This window comes from Myxine glutinosa, chromosome 9, assembly GCF_964187855.1.
Source record: "Myxine glutinosa chromosome 9, kmMyxGlut1.1, whole genome shotgun sequence".
Taxonomy (NCBI): Eukaryota; Metazoa; Chordata; class Myxini; order Myxiniformes; family Myxinidae; genus Myxine; species Myxine glutinosa.
This window is the reverse complement of record NC_136269.1, coordinates 39,987,078-40,002,411: the sequence shown is the minus strand read 5'-3', so window position 1 is coordinate 40,002,411 and position 15,334 is coordinate 39,987,078. Positions and strand designations below refer to the sequence as shown.

General features: G+C 46.2%; 1 protein-coding gene across 15 annotated transcripts in view; it reads left to right on the top strand.

Moving 5' to 3' along the window:
- The first annotated feature begins 10,099 nt into the window (after positions 1-10,099).
- The window catches only part of LOC137435466 (transcriptional repressor CTCF), a 167,318-nt gene continuing 162,083 nt past the window's right edge, over positions 10,100-15,334 (top strand). For 7 of the 15 annotated variants that reach the window (XM_078784294.1, XM_078784296.1, XM_078784295.1 and 4 more), the window contains exon 1: positions 10,139-10,400. The gene's annotated coding sequence lies outside the window, so the exon portion shown is untranslated. Of the gene's footprint in view, positions 10,401-15,334 lie in introns of all 15 variants that reach the window. The other 8 variants (XM_078784291.1, XM_078784285.1, XM_078784283.1 and 5 more) reach the window with 6 other exon arrangements.

Here is a 15,334-nt window from a genome sequence, read left to right as displayed (position 1 = left end):
TCGTGATGCAAATGACCTGTGTTTCACCATCATGGCCCAGAACAATAACCTTACTGCCAACTTGATTTTCTTTCTTCAGGGATTGCATTTCAATGCAGCAGTTTCTGTCAAAGGGACATTTTGACTTGTGTTTTTGATTATCTCTATCATTTCCATCAAGAAATAAAGCATTGTCTGATGTATCCAATAAAGAATAAAGCCATTGTTATATAAAAAAGGAAAATAAACGAGCCTCAATTGTCCACCACCCCATCCACACAACGGGAACAGTTGCATGCAATGTTGGGCTGAAGCAGCTGTATTAAGCTTATTTGTTGATTTTTTTTTAAACGGGGTCTTCACTCAAGACCCCCCTTCCCTGCCCAAATAAATACAATTTAAATGTTCTGCCTTCAACACCATCCAAAACCCCCAAAATAAATAAAAACAAACCTTGCCATGCTCCTTTTGCTATGCATATCCACCAGCCCCTACCCACGACTTTGCACAGGCTTGTCGCATGCCAGGCAATGTGCTTTCGCGTACTGACGGCATCGGCTTCATCTCTAAAAATCCATCGGAAGCACAAATTGACAACAATACAAATTTATTTGCATGAGTAACTTTGCATAAAGTACCATTCCAGTTATACTTGTCAAGTCCAATCATGAATACCTACCTCTATTCACATGTATAGTGGTACAATGGACCCTAGACCTACTTATTGACGTCACAACATTTACCTCGAGGAATTCTGGGGGAAATATTGGCGTTCGACTAGCCATCTTGGTTTCCAGATGCTGTCGACAACATTAGCTGATATTTACTCTGAGTCAAGCTCATCCATGACCTCTGCCTCTTAGGATTGGTTGGTAACAGATACAAAAGTAATGAGGGTTTAACTCTTAGTTGTTGTAACACAGTTTGTTTTGCAGAAGCTTAATTTAGGCATATATTTAAAACAGTATCTATTGGCACTGCTTGCTCAGCTGACATTGCAAACCGCATCTGGAAACAAAGATGGTGGATCAAACCCCCAATTTTTCCCCTCAGAATAATTACTTGTAATGAATGATGCCAATAAGGGATTATCCCATTATCAGATGCACCCTTTGCCAATGGTCAGTAAGGGATAGGTGCATTACCTTCAGTGCCCATGCAGCTGATGTAGCTGGAAGAGCGACCGCAAAACTTGGTGTCATAAACAGATCCTTCTCAGCACAATGAAAACGGTCTGTTCACCCAACGCTGGAATACTGCAACCCTGCATGGTACCCCATGCTTAACAAGGATGAAGATGTATTTGGAAAAAGTCCAGAAGAGAGCCCCAAAGTTACTACCCCATCTAGGTCGTCTGGAATATCCTGAGAAACGGACATTCCTGAGACTCCCACACTTGCTTGCAGAAGGACGAGAGATGAACTCCAATTCTTAAGATCATAAATTGAAGTGATCACATTAAGGGCCAATTATTTTTCTAGAGGGATGAAGGCTCACGAACAAGAGGACATGATCAGAAAATGAAGAAACAGCAATGCAGAACCAATACAAGACAAATGCTTTCTCAACTAGATGGTATTCATAAAATACTTACCGTGCACAGTCAACTTGTTGCGAGCCAACTCTTCTGTTTTTGAACATTTCTTTTTATTTGATCTAATATGGCTGCCAGACCACGTGAGCGATGACATCATAAATTTATATTCTCTAATGTATTTTTTGCATAGATCACGCTCGATACATTTCAAACTGATCAGACTAAGCGTTATCTCTGTCGAATTATGACGTCATAATTATGGCACCAATGACGTCATCGTTAACAACACACATTCCCCATATGGAGTTCTTTACAATGCGCCATGTTTCAATTTTTTCCATGCAGCGGTTTTGGAGATATAGAGGTGCAACATTTTTCGGTTTTTCCAAGATAGCGCCTGTACCACATGATCTTTGACGTCATGATTATCATTAAAATATTCTAAAGGGGGAGGCGGTCCTATGGTGAAAATTTCGTGTCAATCAGAGCAACAGTTGCTGAAATTTTTTAAAATAATGATGGGATGGATAAGTGATGTATTTGTCGAATTATGATGTCATAACGAAGGCACCGATGACATCATCATTAACATATCTTATTCCCCATGGGGAGTAGTTGACAATGAGCCAGGTCTCAATTTTTTCCATGGAGTGGTTTCAGAGATATAGAGGTGCGAAGTTTTTCCAACATGGCGCCTGCACTACGTGACATATGACGTCATAATAATCATTAAAATATTCTACAGGAGGAGGCCCTCCTATGGTGAAAATTTCATGTCAATCGGACCAACGGTTGCTGAGAAAATGAATTTTCAAAATGCAGACACGGCACATGGCACACATATGCACCTGAATGCTTAACCTCGCTTTTCGCTTCGTGAGCGCAGGGTAATAACAACCATTAACAGCTGGAACAGACTACCCAGAGAATCTGTTCAGGCCAGTACAGTTAACCAGTTCATATCAGCCCTGGAAGGATCACCCCATGAAGTATACGCCATACCAACGAAGGGTTGAAGTAACGAGGGGAAAATTAGCAACGCTTAAAGTCTCTACACCCAAGTACACCCAGGTAAGTAAGTAATCAGATGACCCTTTGTCAAGTCCTGCACTGATTAACAAGCTGTTTCTTAATGGGGGATTTTAATACCAATCTTCAGTGATAACACCATTTATCAGTTGTTTTATTTAAGATAGGAGTATATAGCCCGTCACAAATGACGGGTTGGAACAGTCTATTTGATGGTGCAGCCACGTGGGCTGAAGTCTGAAGCCTGGGTCTAGTGTCAGGTGTGCTTATATCTTTATTTATTAGACATCTTACAGACGTAAATGAACACTTGGTTTACTCTGTGCACTTTGCACAGCACGTTCAGAGAATTTCACCTCCCTTCGCTGTGTATTTATTGTGATTTTAAAAACCTGCTTCCGTACACCGACCTTGAGGCTTCGTTTGCAAGCCACCGTCTACAATTCCAATGTCAGAGACATAATTACTCTTCATAATACATAAATTTTGGGTCTTCAGAGACCTCGGGGTCGTTTGGGTCTTCTGGTTCATTTTGGGTGCTCAAGCTCTTTTGCATCCTTGGGATCTTCTGGGTCATTTGAGTCCAAGGGGTCTTTTGGGTCATTTGAGTATTTTGGGTGCTCTGCATCTTTGGGGTCCTTGGATCTTTTCGGTCATGTAGGTCTTTGGGTTCCACTGCGTCCTCAGAGTCTTTTTGGTATTTTGGATTGTTTGGTTCTGTGGGGTTGTTAAGGGTCTTCGGGGTGTCTTGGGTTTTCAGGGACTTTTTGGTCTTCTGGGTCTTTTCGATTATTTTGTGGTCTTTGGGGTGTTTTGGGTCTTTAAAGTCTTTGGGATATTTTGGGTCTCTGGGGTCTTTTGGGTCTTTGATGTATTTTGAGTCTTTGGGATATTTTGGGTCCTTGAGGTATATAAGGGTCTTTTGGGTCTTTGGGTATTTTTAGTCTTTAGGGTCCTCTGGATATTTAAGGGTCTTTGGATCTTCAGGATCTTTTGAGTCTTTGGGGTATTTTGGGTCTTCATGGCCTTTTGGGTTTTTGTTGTCTTTTGGGTCTTTAAGGGTCTTGGCATATTTGGGGTATTTTGGCGACAGTAGTGAAATAACATGTAAAATAACATAAAATGAAAAATAACAAAATAATCCCTTGTAAAGCACTACTCAAAAGCATTTGAAACTTAACTTTAAGAATGGGACCAGACAACACACACACAGTGTTTTATATGGTAGATTGTCGCATCCGCAGCTCGTTATCACCAGCCTTGGACGGATGAACCGAACCAGCTTTAACTCCCGAGGTGATCTCCCGATCTGGCGGTTATGACGTGCCCGGGATGGAAGAAACGCAAAGCGTTTAACGTCACGAACACATGTATTTATTCTGAAACCCCACCAGAACATGACAATGAAAATGTAACCATAATTATTTACAAGAAAATAAAGACGTGGAATGAAAGTAACGAAAATAAAGCTGAGGTAAAAATGCTAACTTGAGGTACCTCCACACAGGCTCAAACACGCACGCAGGGTAAAGTAAGAAAATAAAAGTCGCTCCCCGGCACTTAGCTGGCTCAAAATGGATCCTTTGGAAGGTCGGCAGTTGTCGAACCATGGAGCCACCCGGGCTGGAAGCTCGGCAAAATGGCGACGACGCCGCGCGCCAAAAGCCCTTGGTATCGAGGCTGGTGGCAAGCACATAGACGGCCCTCCTTTTCCCCTCCGTTTAGGGAAGGACAGCGTGGCCTCCAGCTCCCCGAAGAGCCCAGCCGTTAAAGCTCCCTCACGATCGCCACACAAAACACGCTCCTCCAAGGACACAAAAATGGCGAACCAATCACGAATCTTTTTCGACCTCCTACGTCATCTGGCCACGTCACTCGGGGGGGGGGGGGGGGGGGATTAAGGAGGGAGGCGTTCCTCACCCACTCAACCATTTTCGCCCCGCCTCTCCTGGGAGCGTCTTTGCCATAAGTGTCCATGGAGCGTGAGTACCAGCCGGCTGCTGTTTTTCTTGGCTAGCAGTTGTTTTAAATGTTCAGGATGGTCACAGAGGGTATCACGGACAGGGGAAATTAATCTTAATCCATACTACTAATTAACACGTTATCATCCCTCGTTTGATGAACATTTAAACGCAACTTTAAGCTACATTTTCTGTACTTAGTGCATCAAAATGCTCCGACATGGCACACGGTCTATTTCCTATTCAGCCCTACCTTTCTTACGGTATTCTCTTACCTACCCCCATAAACGTAACAATATCTTACTCTCATTCTAATTACCTCTGCCACCGAAGGTGGATGGAGGTTATGTTTTCACCCCTGTCAGTCCGTTTGTGAACAAGATATCTCAAAAAGTTGTGGACGAATTTGGACGAAATTTGGCACAGAGGTAGTGTTTGTGACACGGACGAAATGCTTAGGCTTTTGTGAAGATTCAAATCCGGATCTGGCTAGTAGAATTTTTAAAGTGATTCTTTGCCATTGAGTGATATCTAGCAGGATATCTCAAACGGTTATGGACGGATTTGGACGAAACTTGTTGGAGAGGTTGTGTTTGTGACAAGACCGATTCGATTCGATTTTGGTGAAGATCTGAATATGGATTCGGATACGATAATTATTTAATTTTTTATCGTGCTTCTTCACCATTGAAAGATCGGGTGAAAAGCGATATATAACATGATATTTCAAAAAGTTATGGACACGTTATTACTAAACTTGGTGGATGAGTTGGGTAGGTGACAAGAACAAGGCGATTTGATTTGGTTTAGGTCCGAATCCAGATCACGCCCATCAGTGGGATACAAAATGTAAACCGCTCAGCCTGGCAGAGGTATGCGCTCTACCGAGTACCATTCTAGTTACCTTCGCCTGAGGAGAGGTATTGCATTTGAGGTTGTTTGTTGCTTGCAAAATCGAAGATTTTAAAGTATATTGGTCGGTTACGTTTGTTATTCTGTCTGTTTGTCTGTTTGTTTGTCACCAGCCTACAGGTCACAATTCTAACCCGACCGTCACGAAACTTCACCAAGTCATTTGGGGAACAGACAGACTTCACCAGTAGAGGTCGTCCCAATTGAGAAGCCCATTGATTTTGAGGTCAAAGGTCATTGAGGTCAAATTTCTAAAATCGCCATTTAAAATTTGATTGACTTGAAAATTGAACAGCATTTGCACATTGGGTCAATAAATTGGGAAACGAACCACTTTTGAGGTCAAAAGGTCAAAGGTGAACTCAAGGTCAAACTTCCAAAATCATAAATTTTCATTCAATTGACATCCAATTGAATCATTTTTGAGGACAAAAGTCAAAGGTCAACTCAAGGTGAAACTTCAAAAATCATAATCATCTAAAAATCCTAATTTTTCATCCTATTTTTATTTTTTTTGCCGCCATCTTGGAAAAATCGAAAAAAAATGCACCTCCATATCTCTGAAAGTGCTGCATAGAAAAAATTGAGATTGCTCATTGTAAAGAGCTCACCATGTGGAATGACGTATGTTAATGATGATGAAATAGGTGCCTCCATTGATGACATAGTACAAAACTTCATCCGATTAATATGAAATTTCTTGAGCATCATCCAGGGATAAATTGGTGGAGAAAAAAAAAAGATGTCATCGGTCACGTGGTTCGGCCGCCATATTTGTTTTAACACAAACTCCTTAAAAAAAAACTCTGAAAACGTCCTGGCGATGGTCTGCAATCTCTGATTGCTCTTTCTAGTTTAGACTGTTTTAGATATCTTATACCCCAACTCCTCAACCTCCCTCTCCCAACTTGAAGGCTTCACAATCAATATTGAAGTTCGCTCCGTATATGCCTTCGGCATGTATCATGAAATAAAGGTATGTATATTTTGATTACAACTCATGCAGAAGAAACGAGGTCATGCATGTTTTGTTTGGAGTGATCGAGGCAGCGGTCTATTATACACCGCCTACAGAAGGTACGTTTTTCATAATGCAGAGGAAAGAAAATGGTGAAATCTTTAATAAATAAATATAACTTTTGTTTTTTTCCCCCAAGTTCTCAAAGCTGAACAGCGTACAAAGATTTTATCAACAAACTGTAATTCACATGCGTGAAGTATAATAAATAACGACTCTGGTAATCGGCAGGAATTGAAAGCAAGTTTTATTTTATTTGCTTTTCCCAAACGTGGAACAATCGCTATAATTTGACACTATCAGAATACTGAGATGGTTGTTTATTGACGAGTAATGATCAGGAGGTTCTGGTTAATACAACTTCAAACTCGGTGATTGTGGTCACACGACATCAAATATGTAATGATCCATGTAAGAATGGCCTTTTGCTATTCGGGAGTCGGAGAGGACAGAGAGTTGGGGTTTATTTTTTTTGGTTTTTTTTGTATACAGGATTGAGGCTCGTGAAAGAGCTAACATTTATCACACAAAAAAATCAAACCGACACACAAAACATATAATAAGGGCAGCGGTAGACAACATGGGGAGAGAAGGGGAAGCACACAACCACAACATTTGAGAACAGGGACATCGGGAGATCTGTTGGAGGGCTTGGGGGGAGGAGGCATGGGAAGGGGGTCGGGGAGGGAGAAGTATAAAACACAAGGACACTGCAAGGACTTCGAGGAAGGAAGTTGGTATTTCAAAAAAGTGAATCTGGGGTGAAATTAGCGGGGGTAGAAAAGATCAAGGTTTTGGATGGGGGAAGATAAGAGATGGTGGTGAACAGCTGTTTTAAAGACCTGGAGAGAGGAGTGGGATTGAAGGGAGTGTGGGAATTTGTTCCAGAGGCGGGAGAAAAGAGGAATGAAGGAGTGAAGGTGAGCAGAGAGCCGAGATTTCGGCAGTTTAACCATAAGAGGGTTGCTGGCAGATCTTGTGCGACCTGTAGGAATATTTGGGGGACAGAGCACAGAGAGAGCTGGGGGAGCAAGGCCGGAGAGGAGTCGGTAGAAGACAGAAATACCACCAACCTGCCTGCGGTGAGTGAGTGAAAGACCCTCAGAGATAGCTTCATCGCGGGAGATTCCAATGATTTTGAAAGCTTTGGTTTCAACAGCGTGAAGACGAGCTAGGTGTGAGGCAGGAGCACCAGCCCATAGGGGAGAACGGCGACTGGCTTTGGAGGCCAGTTTGGAAATGTGGTTTTCCCAAGAAAGATCATGGCAGATAGTGAGACCCAAAAGCTTGAGCGACAGAACTTCTTGGAGAGGATTGTTGAGAAAGTAGATGGGAGGGTTGTCCAGTCGATCTTTTCGGAGAGACATAGTAAGAGTGTGAGATTTGTCAGGGTTGAAAGACATGTTCCACTTGTTTGACCAGTCTGTGATTTTGTCCAGGTCTTCAGAGAGTGAGGAGGCTGCAGACTGCCGATCTGAGGGAAGAGGAATGGAGCGGCAGAGAGTGGAGTCATCAGCAAAGAGATAGAGAGTATTTTCCAGAGAGTCGGAGAGATCATTGATAAAGACCAGAAAAAGCACGGGGCCCAGCACACTGCCTTGGGGAACTCCAGCCTGAACAGGAAGGGGAGATGAGAGAAATCCATTCAGGGCCACACGTTGACTACGACCAGAGAGGAAGTCCGCAAGCCATGCATGGAGATTTCCATGGATACCAGAGGAGGAGAGTTTGGTGAGCAGAGCTGGGTGCCAGACCGTATCGAAGGCACGTGATATGTCAAGGGAGACAGCTCTGATTTCCTGTTTGGCATTGAGGACCTCCATCCATTGTTGAGACAGCAGAAGCAGCATGTCCAGAGTAGAGTGACCTGGTCTGAAACCAAATTGATGATCAGAGATCAAGCCATTGGAGAAGAGGAAAGATTTCATATCCAAAGCAATGATGGATTCCATGACTTTGCTGATATTTGGGTGCAGGCTGATTGGTCTGTAGTTGCAAGGATCTGTTTTTGCACCTTTTTTGTGTTATCACCTGGTTATCACCAGGTGGTTATCACCTGCTGCATGCTGGCTGCATGCTGCTCGGACATGGATATCACCTGTTGCATGCTGCTGGGACATGGTTATCACCTGCTGCATGCTGCTTCACATCAGACAGTCCACCATGGGCGATCGAAAAAGCTCGACGGCAAACCGTACAATTTGCCTTGTTCTCGTTGCCACTGACAGGACTGACCCACTCGTATTCCGTCTGCCATTCAGATCTGTACTTTGACAGCCTCTTGCGTTTCACCGGCAGACTTGTTGCACTGGCACTGGCCGCCATTTTTAAAAAACGTGCGTCTGAGTCTCCGTAACTAGGGCAACGGTGACGCCGACACTGAACTTGCCTGCCATTCTCTTCCATCTACGTCTACATCTACGCCATCTTCCCGTCTACGCTATGTCTTGCGAAACTGTTTTGGTTTTATTAACTATCATGTCATTCTAACCATTGTGAAGACCGAGTGTATTATGAAAGTATGGTGTACATGAAAATACGGGACAAATCGCGTCCCGTATTGACTCGATACGGGACGATCCCGTATTATACGGGACGGGTGGCAACCCTAATGATGGCAGGTGGGACACCCGGCTTAACGTCCACCCGAAGGACGGCACACACACAATGATGAATCATCCTGCCTGTGAAATACCGGCATGACAGCATCGATGTCTATCTGTTGTCAAAAATTGATGGAAATACAGACAGATAAAGATAGACAGTGAACACGAGGAACGAGTGAAGATGAAATAAATAATGATAAGAACCGACAGATTCACGGTTAATGGATACAAAATGGCGTACACGGCCCACGTGACCAGACTTCCGGACACGTCACGTCGGGCCTCGAAATGCAGTGCAGGGTCTCCAACATCACCAACGTCGTCTAAGGGTGCACTACTTAAATGATCCACTAGAGGGCGCTTTCGCATTAACCTCGATCCACCCAAAACGATCAAAGGGGAAAATAGAAATACTGTACGCGCACTGTACATCGATACCCTACTGTACTGTACTGAGACTGCACTGTACATCATTTATAGCTCTTCAGCAGTCAGGTTTCCTGTAACAAGCTGCCGGGACTCCAAACTATCTTGAAGTTGCTTCGTTTGTTTGTTGATCATTGGATTTTGTTGTTATTCACATTGATAGAAATCCATTTGAGCAGAACTTGGTTTGAGGCCTTTCAACACCTGTGCTGTGTCTGTGTGTGTTTGAGCTGTCCGACCTGGGTTCAAATCCTGAGCTACCTGCAGGCTGCAAACCGCCATCCCGGTGTTTCATCAATGCGTGTACCGTCCCTCGGATGGACGTCACACGGGAATCCCCGTTTGCCAGCATGGGTCGGTGGATGTTCGAGATCCCGCGGTGTCCTTCACGAGAATTTAATTGTGAAGAAAAACCAGCGCGGGGATCGTGTCCCGAACACTGGCGTTGGGGGCATGGGGGTTTTTGAGGGGATAATCTGTAACTCAAAGGAATTTGATGCAGAATATCCAATACATGATGTTCCATTTTCCAAAACCTATTGCCTTTTCCCGACGTTTTTACCTGTTTAATTATAATCGCGATCGTTTCCCAACCCTTGAGTTCGACGGTGAAACCTCGCGCCGCCTTCCCAACCCAGGGACCCGCGAGCGGCCGCGCATGCGCACTGGCGCTCTACCCGCCATTTTGTGCGCCTAGCCGCCTACCGGCCTGGGGCCTCGGTATCTTGGCGACATTTTGGACAACTTAACTGCAATCGGACTCGTTCCGCAACGCCGTTTCAAGTGTCCGACGAACCCTCACACGGACTCGGCCGACGGTCCAGGACCCGCGGCCTGCGTGTCGGTGTGGGACGAGGCACGAATCGGACGCGGGGGGCGCTTTTTGTCGTCGAGGCGCTTGCAAGAACGGCCTGCAGCCTCTAGGTGTCACGGTGGGGTCCCGGCGTCTCTCACGGCACCCGTTTGTCTCCCTCTATCGTTCCGAAAGCGTCGGAGAGCAACGAGCGTTTGCCTACAGGCGGCTCTGTGCTCACCTCGGCTCAGTAGAAAAGCTTACTTTGGAAATCCTCTTTCGCTTTTGTCTTTGTGTTTCGGTCTCTGTGGCGTCACCCACTCCTAATGGCGATTATTGCTGTGATAACACCTCTTTCTTCACGGTCTTTGCTGCGGCTGCACAGCTTTTCAAACGTATTTTACTGTTCATTATGCTCATTATAGCCCGAAAATCTTTATTATCGTTTCGATATATTTCAATTCGGATATATAATGCCTCCTCGCCTATAATTCTCGTTTCCCTCCCCCACTTCTTTTCATTATTCACCTCGTCCTTTTGCACTCCGCATCTTCTTTAAATTGTTTACCTCCTATTTTCGCTCTCCACATCTTTTTTTTGCACTCAGCCTCTTCTTTTCATTCTCGACACTTTTCGCGCCCATCTATTATTTTCAACCTTCCACCACTTCTTTTCATTCGCCACCTCTTTTTTTCGCTCCTCATATCATCTTTTTGCACCCCGCCTCTTCTTTTCATTCTCCACTTCTTTTTTTTCTCCCACTTCTTTTCAGCCCCCCACCTATTATTTTCACTCTCCACCTCCTTTTCTATCCTTCAAACTCCTTTTCTATCCCTCCACATCCTTTTCTATCCTTCAAACTCCTTTTCTATCCCTCCACATCCTTTTCTATCCTTCAAACTCCTTTTCTATCCCTCCACCCCCTTTTCTATCCCTCCACCCCCTTTTCTATCCCTCCACCCCCTTTTCTATCCTTCAAACTCCTTTTCTATCTCTCCACATCCTTTTCTATCCTTCAAACTCCTTTTCTATCCCTCCACCCCCTTTTCTATCCTTCAAACTCCTTTTCTATCCCTCCACATCCTTTTCTATCTCTCCACAGCCTTTTCTTTATATCCCTCCACCCCCTTTTCTATCCTTCAAACTCCTTTTCTATCCCTCCACATCCTTTTCTATCTCTCCACATCCTTTTCTTTATATCCCTCCACCCCCTTTTCTATCTCTCCACATCCTTTTCTATCTCTCCACATCCTTTTCTTTATATCCATCCACCCCCTTTTCTATCCTTCAAACTCCTTTTCTATCCCTCCACATCCTTTTCTATCCCTCCACATCCTTTTCTATCCCTCCACATCCTTTTCTATCTCCACATCCTTTTCTATCCCTCCACATCCTTTTCTATCCCTCCACATCCTTTTCTATCCCTCCACATCCTTTTCTATCTCTCCACATCCTTTTCTATCTCTCCACATCCTTTTCTATCTCTCCACATCCTTTTCTATCTCTCCACATCCTTTTCTATCTCTCCACATCCTTTTCTATCCCTCCACATCCTTTTCTATCCCTCCACATCCTTTTCTATCCCTCCACATCCTTTTCTATCCCTCCACATCCTTTTCTATCCCTCCACATCCTTTTCTATCTCTCCATATCCTTTTCTATCCCTCCACATCCTTTTATATCCCTCCACATCCTTTTCTATCCCTCCACATCCTTTTCTATCCCTCCACATCCTTTTCTATCCCTCCACATCCTTTTCTATCCCTCCACATCCTTTTCTATCCCTCCACATCCTTTTCTATCCCTCCACATCCGCTTCTATCTCTCCACATCCTCTTCTATCTCTCCACATCCTTTTCTATCCCTCCACATCCTTTTCGATCCCTCCACATCCTTTTCGATCCCTCCACATCCTTTTCTATCCCTCCACATCCTTTTCTATCTCTTCACATCCTTTTATATCTCTCCACATCCTCTTCTATCTCTCCACATCCTCTTCTATCTCTCCACATCCTTTTCTATCTCTCCACATCCTTTTCTATCCCTCCACATCCTTTTCTATCCCTCCACATCCTTTTCTATCTCTTCACATCCTTTTCTATCCCTACACATCCTTTTCTATCTCTCCACATCCTTTTATATCCCTCCACATCCTTTTATATCCCTCCACATCCTTTTCTATCTCTCCACATCCTTTTCTATCCCTCCACATCCTTTTCTATCCCTCCACATCCTTTTCTATCTCTCCACATCCTTTTCTATCTCTCCACATCCTTTTCTATCCCTCCACATCCTTTTCTATCCCTCCACATCCTTTTCTATCCCTCCACATCCTTTTCTATCCCTCCACATCCTTTTCTATCCCTCCACATCCTTTTCTATCCCTCCACATCCTTTTCTATCCCTCCACATCCTTTTCTATCCCTCCACATCCTTTTCTATCCCTCCACATCCTTTTCTATCCCTCCACATCCTTTTCTACATCCACACCTTCCTTTTTCACCCATCACCTTCCTTTTTCACCCATCACCTTCCTTTTTCACCCATCACCTTCCTTTTTCACCCATCACCTCCCTTTTTCACCCACCACCTCCCTTTTTCACCCACCACCTCCCTTTTTCACCCACCACCTCCCTTTTTCACCCACCACCTCCCTTTTTCACCCACCACCTCCCTTTTTCACCCACCACCTCCCTTTTTCACCCACCACCTCCTTTTTTCACCAATCACCTCCTTTTTTCACCCACCACCTCCCTTTTTTAGCCCACCACCTCCATTTTGTAGCCCACCACCTCCCTTTTTTCTCCCACCACCTCCCTTTTTTCTCCCACCACCTCCCTTTTTTCTCCCACCACCTCCCTTTTTTCTCCCACCACCTCCCTTTTTTCTCCCACCACCTCCCCTTTTTCTCCCATCACCTCCCTTTTTACTCCCACCACTTCCCTTTTTACTCCCACCACCTCCCTTTTTACTCCCACCACCTCCCTTTTTTTCTCCCATCACCTCCCTTTTTTCACCCACCACCTCACTTTTTTTCTCCCATCACCTCCCTTTTTTCACCCACCACCTCACTTTTTAGCCCATCACCTCCCTTTTTAGCCCGTCACCTCCCTTTTTAGCCCGTCACCTCCATTTTTCACCCATCACCTCCCTTTTTCACCCACCACCTCCCTTTTTCACCAACCACCTCCCTTTTTCACCAACCACCTCCCTTTTTCACCCACCCCTCCTTTTTTCACCCACTCCTCCTTTTTTCACCCACCCCTCCTTTTTTCACCCACCCCCTCCTTTTTTCACCCACCACCTCCTTTTTTCACCCACCACCTCCCTTTTTTAGCCCACCACCTCCCTTTTTTTAGCCCACTACCTGCCTTCTTTCTCCCACCGCCTCCATTTTTTCACCCACCCCCTCCCTTTTTTCACCCATCACCTCCCTTTTGCCTCCCACCACCTCCCTTTTTTCTCCGACCACCTCCCTTTTTTCTCCCACCACGTCCCTTTTTTCTCCCACCACCTCCCTTTTTCACCCACCACCTCCCTTTTTCACCCACCGCCTCCCTTTTTCACCCACCGCCTCCCTTTTTCACCCACCGCCTCCGTTTTTCACCCACCGCCTCCCTTTTTCACCCACCGCCCTCCTTTTTCACCCACCGCCTTCCTTTTTCACCCACCACCTCCCTTTTTACTCCCACCACCTCCCTTTTTACTCCCACCACCTCCCTTTTTACTCCCATCCCCTCCCTTTTTTCGCCCACCACCTCCCTTTTTTCGCCCACCACCTCACTTTTTAGCCCGTCACCTCCCTTTTTAGCCCGTCACCTCCATTTTTCACCCATCACCTCCCTTTTTCACCCATCACCTCCCTTTTTCACCCATCACCTCCCTTTTTCACCCATCACCTCCCTTTTTCACCCATCACCTCCCTTTTTCACCCATCACCTCCCTTTTTCACCCATCACCTCCCTTTTTCACCCATCACCTCCCTTTTTCACCCATCACCTCCCTTTTTCACCCATCACCTCCCTTTTTGTAAATATCAAAACCATCTATTATTTTACACTTTTTGGCCCGCGACGTCACTCTTTTTCGCCCGCGACGTCACTCTTTTTCGCCCGCGACGTCACTCTTTTTCACCCGCGACGTCACACTTTTTCACCCGCGACGTCACTCTTTTTCGCCTGCGACGTCACTCTTTTTCGCCCGCGACGTCGCTCTTTTTCGCCCGCGACATCACTCTTTTTCGCCCGCGACGTCACTTTTTCGCCCGCGACGTCACTCTTTTTCGCCCACCACGCCCCTCTTTTTCGCCCGCCACGCCCCTCTTTTTCGCCCGCCACGCCCCTCTTTTTCGCCCGCCACGCCCCTCTTTTTCGCCCGCCACGCTCCTCTTTTTCGCCCGCCACGCCCCTCTTTTTCGCCCGCCACGCCCCTCTTTTTCGCCCGCCACGCCCCTCTTTTTCGCCCGCCACGCTCCTCTTTTTCGCCCGCCACGCCCCTCTTTTTCACCCACCACGCCCCTCTTTCGCCCACCACGCCCCTCTTTCGCCCGCCACGCCCCTCTTTCGCCCGCCACGCCCCTCTTTCGTCCGCCACGCCCCTCTTTCGCCCGCCACGCCCCTCTTTCGCCCGCCACGCCCCTCTTTCGCCCGCCACGCCCCTCTTTCGCCCGCCACGCCCCTCTTTCGCCCGCCACGCCCCTCTTTCGCCCGCCACGCCCCTCTTTCGCCCGCCACGCGCCTCTTTCGCCCGCCACGCCCCTCTTTCGCCCGCCACGCCCCTCTTTCGCCCGCCACGCCCCTCTTTCGCCCGCCACGCCCCTCTTTCGCCCGCGGCGTCCCTCTTTTTCGCTCGCGACGTCCCTCTTTTTCGCTCGCGACGTCCGTCTTTTTAGCTCGCGACGTCCCTCTTTTTAGCTCGCGACGTCCCTCTTTTTAGCTCGCGACGTCCCTCTTTTTAGCTCGCGACTTCCCTCTATTTCGCCCGTGATGGCGGTCTTTTTCGCCAGCCATGTCCACGTCCCTCTTTTTCGCCCGCCACATCCCTCTTTTTTGCCCGCCACATCCCTCTTTTTTG